This window comes from Mauremys reevesii, unplaced genomic scaffold (genome assembly GCF_016161935.1).
Source record: "Mauremys reevesii isolate NIE-2019 unplaced genomic scaffold, ASM1616193v1 Contig100, whole genome shotgun sequence".
In the NCBI taxonomy this organism is placed as follows: Eukaryota; Metazoa; Chordata; order Testudines; family Geoemydidae; genus Mauremys; species Mauremys reevesii.
The window spans coordinates 76327-84731 of record NW_024100717.1 but is presented as its reverse complement, the minus strand read 5'-3'; the positions used below and the strand labels follow the sequence as shown (position 1 = coordinate 84731).

The 8405-nt window shown below is 44.9% G+C and overlaps 1 long non-coding RNA gene across 1 annotated transcript; it reads right to left on the bottom strand.

Annotated features, from left to right (window-relative positions):
• Window positions 1-6534: 6534 nt before the first annotated feature.
• LOC120392566 lies at window positions 6535-8203 on the bottom strand. Its single transcript, XR_005591724.1, has 3 exons — window positions 8145-8203; window positions 7575-7709; window positions 6535-6575 (listed from the first exon to the last, which is right to left on the bottom strand). It is a non-coding gene; the product is annotated as an uncharacterized LOC120392566 (long non-coding RNA).
• Between the last annotated feature and the right edge of the window lie 202 nt (window positions 8204-8405).

Below are 8405 nucleotides of genomic sequence, written 5' to 3'. Positions count from 1 at the left end.
GAGTCCCCATCCTAGACAACCAGAGTGTGAAGGAGGAGATGGGCTGAAGTTGCTGCAGTGCTGGGCCCTGTCATGAGGAGGTGTCTCTGGAAGAGCGAGTCTTGTAACAGCACTGCTGTTCTTGAATGTTTCCTTCACATTTTAAAACAGGAGAACAGAGTGAGGAAAACCCTCTTCATAGCCACCTGCTGTTTCAGGGAGCATTGGAAGGCTTCTGACAAGAAGTACTTATACCCTGAGCCTGACAGCGGATATCTCGATCAGATAGGACACCCTGCACTGAAAATGCTGCAGCATGAGTTTGAGCATCAGACAATGCCACCCTGTTAAGCTGGTGGGGGGGGGGTGTTTGCTGACAAGATAACTTACTTCCGTTCCAGAACTTGGAATAGACAGAGGGCAAACTGTACAGGTGGCTGGGGAAGGAGGAGAGGAGTATGTGCAGTGTGGTTATGACCTAAGTTGGGGAGCTCAAGGAAGTGAACTGTTGGCTCCGTGAGGACAGGCTACTCACTGCAGTGTGGTTACTGAGAACAGTTTTAGCAAAGTCGAGTTTTCTGTCCTAGCAGAGAGAAGCATCTTACAGCATTCCTAGTGCAGAGATTGATTCACTGCAGTTATCCTCAAAAAGAACAGGAGAACTTATGGCACCTTAGAGTAACAAATTTATTTGAGCATAAGCTTTTACATGCTACTTCATGGGATGAATGCAGGGGAAAATACAGGAGGAAGATATCTATCTAACTATCTATATATATATACACAGAGAACATGAAACAATGCGTGGAGGGTCAGAAGGAGAGGCCCCGAGATAGCACAGACTCTTCTGCTGGGCTAAGAAAATAGCTGGAAAGATTAACAATATTGCTGGGTGGGTTAAGGATCCACTGTTGTGGCCCCTTGTGGTATGTAGTTAGTTTAGCTAGTTGAGTATCCTTTTCCTCTGTAGAGAAGCAAAGTGTGTGTTGTAAATGGCTTCTCTAGTTTTTGTAAAGTCCAGCCACGAGGAAGTTTGTGTGGAAGGTTGGGTTTTGATGAGAGTATCCAGTTTGGAGAGTTCATTCTTAATCTTTCCCTGTTTGCTGTATAGGATGATGGTCAGGTGGTTCCGCAGTTTCTTTGAGAGTGTGTGGCACAATCTGTCAGCATAGTCTGTGTGATACGTCGATTGTAATGGATTTTTTACCCTCAGTCCTTTTGATATGATGTCCATCCGTTTGCATTTGGAAAGAAAGATGATGTCTGTCTGTATCTGTGAGAGATTTTATGAAATTGATGAATTTCCACTCCATACGGCTGAATTCAGTGCCTTGCATAATGACAGGTTTCAGAGTAGCAGCCATATTAGTCTATATTTGCAAAAAGTACAGGATTCCTGGTGGTACCTTAGAGACTAACAAATTTATTTGAACATAAGCTTTCGTGGACTACAGTCCACTTCATCGCATGCATGTAGTGGAAATGCAGTAGGAAGATAGATATAGATATATAAACACAGAGAACCTGAAACAATGGGTGTTACCATACACGCTGTAATGAGAGTGATCACTTAAGATGAGCTATTACCAGCAGGAGAGAGAAGAACTTTTTGTAGTGGTAATCAAAACTTTATGTAATGACTCATACACTCCCCGTTTTTATTTAAGCCTAATGTAATGGTGTCCATTTGGCAAATTAATTCCAATTCAGCAGTCTCTGGCTGGAGTCTGCTGGCCCATGATGACATTTATCACATTGGTAGATGTGCAGGTGAATGAGCCTCTGACAGTGTGGCTGATGTGATTAGGTCCCCTGAATAGATATGTGGACAGAGATGGCAAAGGGCTTTGTTGCAGGGATAGGTTCCCGGGTTAGTGTTTTTGTTGTGTGGTCTGTGGTTGCTGGTGAGAATTTGCTTCAGGTTGAGGGGCTGTCTGTAAGCCAGGACTGTCCTGTCTCCCAAGATCTGTGAGAGTGATGGATCGTCCTTCAGGAGAGGTTGTAGATCCCAGAGCAGTGCCGCTGCTTGGAAGGGATATGTTGTCCCAAAATGTGAAATAGTTATGGGTGAGGAAAAAGCCACAAAGTTCGGCCCCCATGTTTGCCGTGACTTAGAACAACGCTTCCTCAGCTCTCGTCTCCTAACGCCCCTGCTTTCCTTGCGCTTGTTCTAAGTCACGGCAAACCTGGTGGCCGAACTTTGTGACTTTGTCCTCACCCCTAACTAGTTCACATTTGGGGACAACATATACCTTCCAATCAGCGGCACTGCTATGGGGAACCGCATGGCCCCACAGTATGCCAACATTTTTATGGCTGACTTAGAACAACGCTTCCTCAGCTGTCGTCCCCTAACACCCCTGCTCTACTTGCGCTACGTTGATGACATCTTCAGCATCTGGACCCATGGAAAAGAAGCCCTTGAGCAATTCCACCCAGGATTTCAACAATTTCCACCCCACCATCAATCTCAGCCTGTACCAGTCCACACAAGAGATCCACTTCCTGGACGCTACAGGGTTAATAAGCGATGGTCACATAAACACCGCCCTATACCGGAAACCTACGGAGCGCTCTACTTACCTACATGCCTCCAGCTTTTATCCAGACCACACCACACGCTCCATTGTCTACAGCCAAGCTCTACGATACAATCGCATTTGCTCCAACCCATCAGACAGAGACAAAAACCTACAAGATCTCTATCAAGTGTTCTTATAACTACAATCCCCACTTGCTGAAGTGAAGAAACAGATAAACAGAGCCAGAAGAGTACCCAGAAGTCACCTACTACAGGACAGACCCAACAAAGGAAGTAACAGAACACCAGTAGCCGCCCCATTATCCCTCAACTAAAACCTCTCCAGCACATCATCAAGGATCTACAAGCTATCCTGAAGGATGATCCATCACTCTCACAGATCTTGGGAGACAGGCCAGTCTTTGCTTGCAGTCAGCTCCCGAACCTGAAGCAAATTCTCACCAGCAACCGCAGACCACACGACAAAAACACTAAGCCAGGAACCTATCCTTGCAACAAAGCCCCTTGCCAACTCTCTGTCCACATATCTACTCAGGGGAAACATCATAGGACCTAATCACATCAGCCACGCTATCAGAGGCTCGTTCACCTGCACATCTACCAATATGATATATGCCATCATGTGCCAGCAGTGTCCCTCTGCCATGTACATTGGCCAAACCGGACAGTCTCTACGGAAAAGAAGAAATGGACACAAATCATTAAATAACGCTTAAATAAAGACTGGGATTGGATGGGTCATTACACAAGGTAAAACAATTTCCCCATGTTTATTCTCTCCCCCCCCCACCCCACCCACACAAACACTGGTCTTCACAACTTCTTGTCAACTGCTGCAAAGAGACCATTTTGATTACCACTACAAAAAGTTTTTTCTTCTCTTTGAATATATATCTATATCTATCTTCCTACTGTATTTTCCACCTCATGAATCCGATGAAGTGGGCTGTAACCCACAAAAGGTTATGCTCAAGTAAATGTGTTAGTCTCTAAGGTGCCACAAGTACTCCTGTTCTTTTTGCGGCTACAGACTAACACGACTGATGCCGTCCAGTAGCACTGGTTTTGAACGGAGAGAATGCAGATGGATTGTGATCCCGATAGCAGCTGTTTCTTTGTGCTGGTATAGTATAGAGTTTGCAGGGAAGGCTCAGAACTGCAGTATAGTTTACCTGCCAGACATCATGTGGTGGAATTTGAAACGGCATGGCCACGGGGACCATCCCTGGTGGTGTGTAGTCTCTCATCTGGTGACTGCTGGGAAGACAAAAAGCAAACAGGAACTTAGTAATAGCTTTAAAAGAAGGAAGTTTCAGAGTCTTTGCTATGATGAGACATCAGGGACAAATGGCTTTTTCCTTCTCTTTTAAATGGATTTCTTTGTACAAAGGCCATTCCCCATGGTATTAGCACTGTGTGGTGTATAGATACCCATAGAACTATAACCAGCTATGGTACAACAGCCTCCTCTGAGACAATATTTAGAAAAGGATAGGAATAAAAACCCTGATGGAAGCCTCTCTACTGTGTTTCAATGAACTGGGGAGAGCATTCCATGAAGATGACCTGCTGGAAACTGGGAAAAGAGATGATCTGAGAGAGAGTTGGAATGTCCCTTGGCTGTGGGACCCAGGAAGAAATAGGATCCTGCTTGATCTTTTACATCCTCTCTCCCTCCCCTTGGGCACCAGTCATTGCTACTTACTTTAAAGGTGGGCTGGACCCATGGATTTCCATGAGGAGCCTGAAAGAGAAGGGAAAGCAGAGTTAATGTCACACAGCCTAGAAGTATATTAGTCTGCTAAACATCAAGTGTTTTGGGAGAGGGGTTCCTTCTCAAATGTTGACACATTCACTTGGTATCATTCTCCACCTAGAAGACCTGCAGGGTCCCCAGGAAGAAATAGGATCCAGCTTGATCTTTTACATCCTCTCTCCCTCCCCTTGGGCACCAGTCATTGCTACTTACTTTAAAGGCGGGCTGGACCCATGGATTTCCATGAGGAGCCTGAAAGAGAAGGGAAAGCAGAGTTAATGTCAGACAGCCTAGAAGTATATTAGTCTGCTAAACATCAAGTGCTTTGGGAGAGGGGTTCCTTCTCAAATGTTGACACATTCACTTGGTATAATTCTCCGCCGAGAAGACCTACAGGCGCTCACGCAGCTCCCTTGATTCTAAAGTGGTGTTAGAAAAAGAAATCACCTTAGTGACTGAAGTGCTGAATTCCTCATTCTCATCTTCATTAATGACTGTACATATTTCTCAGTTATCCCTGCCCATAATAACTCAGCAAAAGATGGTTTGCTCTTTCTTATACTATTTACATCTCATGTGTACCAAACACCCTTAGTGATTTGGTTGTAAAGCATCACTTCTCTTTAGAGCAAAAACCAATCCTGGCAGTGTAAGGAAGGAAACAATGCTGAGAAAAGTGAGGCTGGTTTGATACTAATTATGTTGCATCTCCTGCAAGCAGACAGATCTCCCTTGTCTGTCTCCAAATGGCCACTGGTGGTAGCTGCCTAGCATGGGAATAGAGAACTGCTGTGGAGGGCATGTCAAGCTGTGGGGTTGGATGTTTGCAAGTTCTCTTCCACCTCCCCCTATAGTATAATGGCAGTGGGTCACACAGTCAACATTTCATCCTCTTTGTCTTCTCTGAAATATAGTTCTAGTTTGTTGTGGCTGGAAATGCAGGATGTGGCCTCCAAAGAGGCACAAGGAGATTTTAAGAAGCACTAAATGTTTCATAATCGTTCAGCAAACTGAATGCTGCTGCTGCTAAAAAAAGACATCCTCTGAAAAATGCAAGAAGGTGCAGCAAACAGCACATTCAGTCATCCAGTTCAATCCTCCCCTAGAGAACTGTAGAAATCACTTACCTCCTGACCCTCTGAAAGGAGAGGAAGTAATATGGCTGCTCTTTGGCTGCACAGAGTTGCTGAAAAAAGAGAGAAGGCATTCATTAGATGGGGAAGACAGCTGCTACCGAATTGAGGAGATCGGGGGACATGGTTAGAGCTCAATAGCTTGTCCTTCAGAGTGACTTGACATTAAGAGTGGACCAAGCTGGGGTGTCTGTAAAATTAACGGCAATTATTGCATTCTCCCATGGTGCTGCTGGCCAGTTCCCAGCCCTCTCCATTCTTCTTTCCGAACCCCACCATTCAATGGGCTAAAGTGAGGCATGAGAGGGTGTGAGTCGTGGAAAGTCCACACCACATTTAAGAGTTGACATGTTTTTATTTCTGCTCCTCGTCATCTAGAGCTCACTTGCCACATTGTCCCTTTAGGGGCACCCTCTGACTCTGTGCAAATTCAGGGTGTTCACAGCTCCTCCACCCTCCCTGGCCTGTAGCTACAAGCTCACAGACAATGCTGTAATCTTCCCAGCGGATATTAATTGAAAGATTCCATAGTTGTTTCTTGGATGCTACCATTTTTGTTCAAACTCCTCCACCAACTCTCCTTTTCAGTTCTTAGTTATTCAGGATAGTAAGGAACAGGGCAGATCCAACTGCAGACATTGGCAGTCAACTTGTTTGCCATAGCAATGACTGAGCCATCGAAGCATTGCACAAATGATATAATAAAAAAAAGACATTTCCCACTCAGCAAAGGAAAGGGATAGGAGAGAATAGGACTATCACTACACAGATAGTAGCAGGATGAGGTTGGGAGGGAGGAAAAGGACTGTTTGCATTGCAAGAAGATGTTAAGAGGAGGAAGAATGGTTGGGGCCTGTTGGTGGTCAGACAAAACCCCATCTTTCCTAAAACAACTGCAGAGAATTTGTCTTGTGAGTGCATTTTTTAGAAGGGTGGCAACCGTATTCCATGGCTGCACTCAAAACCTTGTATGTATATGTACATCTACCCACTTGCCCTCCTCTCCATGTGCACACAGACAAAGAATCCTAATGCTCACTCTCTGGCAGAGGGTCCACTCTCTTCCAGCAAAGCTATGTACTGGCTGTAGATCTGTGCCTCTGACAGACCGGGGGCAGGAAAAGGAAGGTCATTTCTTAAAGACGCCCAGGAGGGAGCACTCATCCTAAAATAAAATGAACGACAAGGAAATATTAGCATCAGGAGCAATTCCCTTCTCTATCTCCTGCTTCCCATATGATATGATCCATGTTAACAACACCACATGATCCCACCTCCCAGTAAGATCCCTGTTAATCCAATTTCCTTCCGTTTTCCAATGAAAGCTGTATTTTATTAACTAGCAGAAATATCAAAGCCTATTTTGGAAACCCATCTCCTAAGTATCTCCAAAGTCTCATATCACGTCATTGGGCGAGAGACTCACTGGTGTTCCTCTCCAATGGCTGCCTAACCCCTCCATGGCCTTCAGCCATCACAGCAGGTGCTTTGTTCCATCACACCTTAGTAACTCAGTCAGAGATTAGGGGCCTATTACAGGAGTGGGTTGCTGCGGTTCTGTGGCCTGCAATGTGCATGAGGTCAGATCACGATGATCCCTTCTGACCTTAACATCTGTGAGCTATTGTTGTTGCTCTTGGTCACAAAGGGAGAAAACTCCATCTCATCAGGAGGAGGTAGGATGTTACTCAGAGGCATTGAATCTTAAGGAATATTCTCCTTACAAGTGATTATTGGGCTCTTTAAAGGAACTGTCTGTTGCTCCTTCCCCAGACTGGACAGTAGAAATGGCTTGATAAAGACCCTGACAACATAGTAGTTGTCTTCCTCACCTTGAGCCTGCCCTACAGTCTACAGTGAAACACAAACAGTGAAACTGTCATCAATCTAGAGATGCGAGTACTTCATTTTCTGTCCCTAACTCCCTTCTTTCTCCTCTTTGAAGAGGAGCCTCATCACTTGAAAAGCGAGTCCAATGCTGAGGGCCTGAGCCCTCCCAGAGTATTTTAAACCCAGACTTGACTGGGGTCTAGGCAGGATAGAGATCTCTGCCTGTGGGAAGTGTTTTTCAATGACTGCTGCATCCACACTTTCCGAATGGTGGTAGTTCGGCTCCCCGAAGTGCTGGATACTCAGGGGAGGAGGAAGCTGATCCCAGAATTACCTGCTGAATGAGGCTTGATATGCCTTTGTGGCATATAAGGAGCCTTCACTGGGCATAAAGAAGGCAGTGAGGGGCCAGAGGGATGCAGCAAATTTTCTGCGGAGATGGGGTCTGGCCCTCAATGGCCCCTTCATCCTAAATAAAATGGAAAAAACAAAATATTAGTAGTGAGTTCCCGATAATAATAATAAAGTATCAATAAGCACAGCAATTTAGGGACAGTGCTAGAAGGAAAACAGTGAAGAGTAGAGGAGCTAAATCATTGCTGACTCTAATATTGAACGGGAAATCCCATTGAAAATAGTGGCTTAATGCACCTTTCAGGTACCTAGAAAAAGGATATTGAGGAACGGAATCTCTGAGAGAACCCAGACATTCAGCAACACAACAGTCAAGAGATTAAGAAGGAGACATGATTCGTTCTATACTAAGAGCTGCCTGCAGGGTTATCTGGGAAGCTGTCAGCCTCTGTGCCATTCGGAGACTGTTGGCTTAACTATGCGACTTTGACGCTCATCTTTCCCGACCGCCACACGATATAATGTGTGTAATGCAAAACTCTTTTCTTACCAAGAATCCAGCGTTGATTTCACGTAATCCATCCTCCTCTGATGGTACTCCGATTGTAACTGGATAAAAAGAGACATTCACACTAGACATTAATCAAATTTTCTAGGGAGTTAAACGGCAATCTCTGACAAAAGGAGTAAATTGCCTAGAATAGGAATTGAGGTTCCATCACTGGAGATCTTGAGAAATGACTTAAATTAGTGTATTCTCTATTTTCCACACTGTAGATGATCTTGTAAGAGAGTTCCCTTTCATGTACTT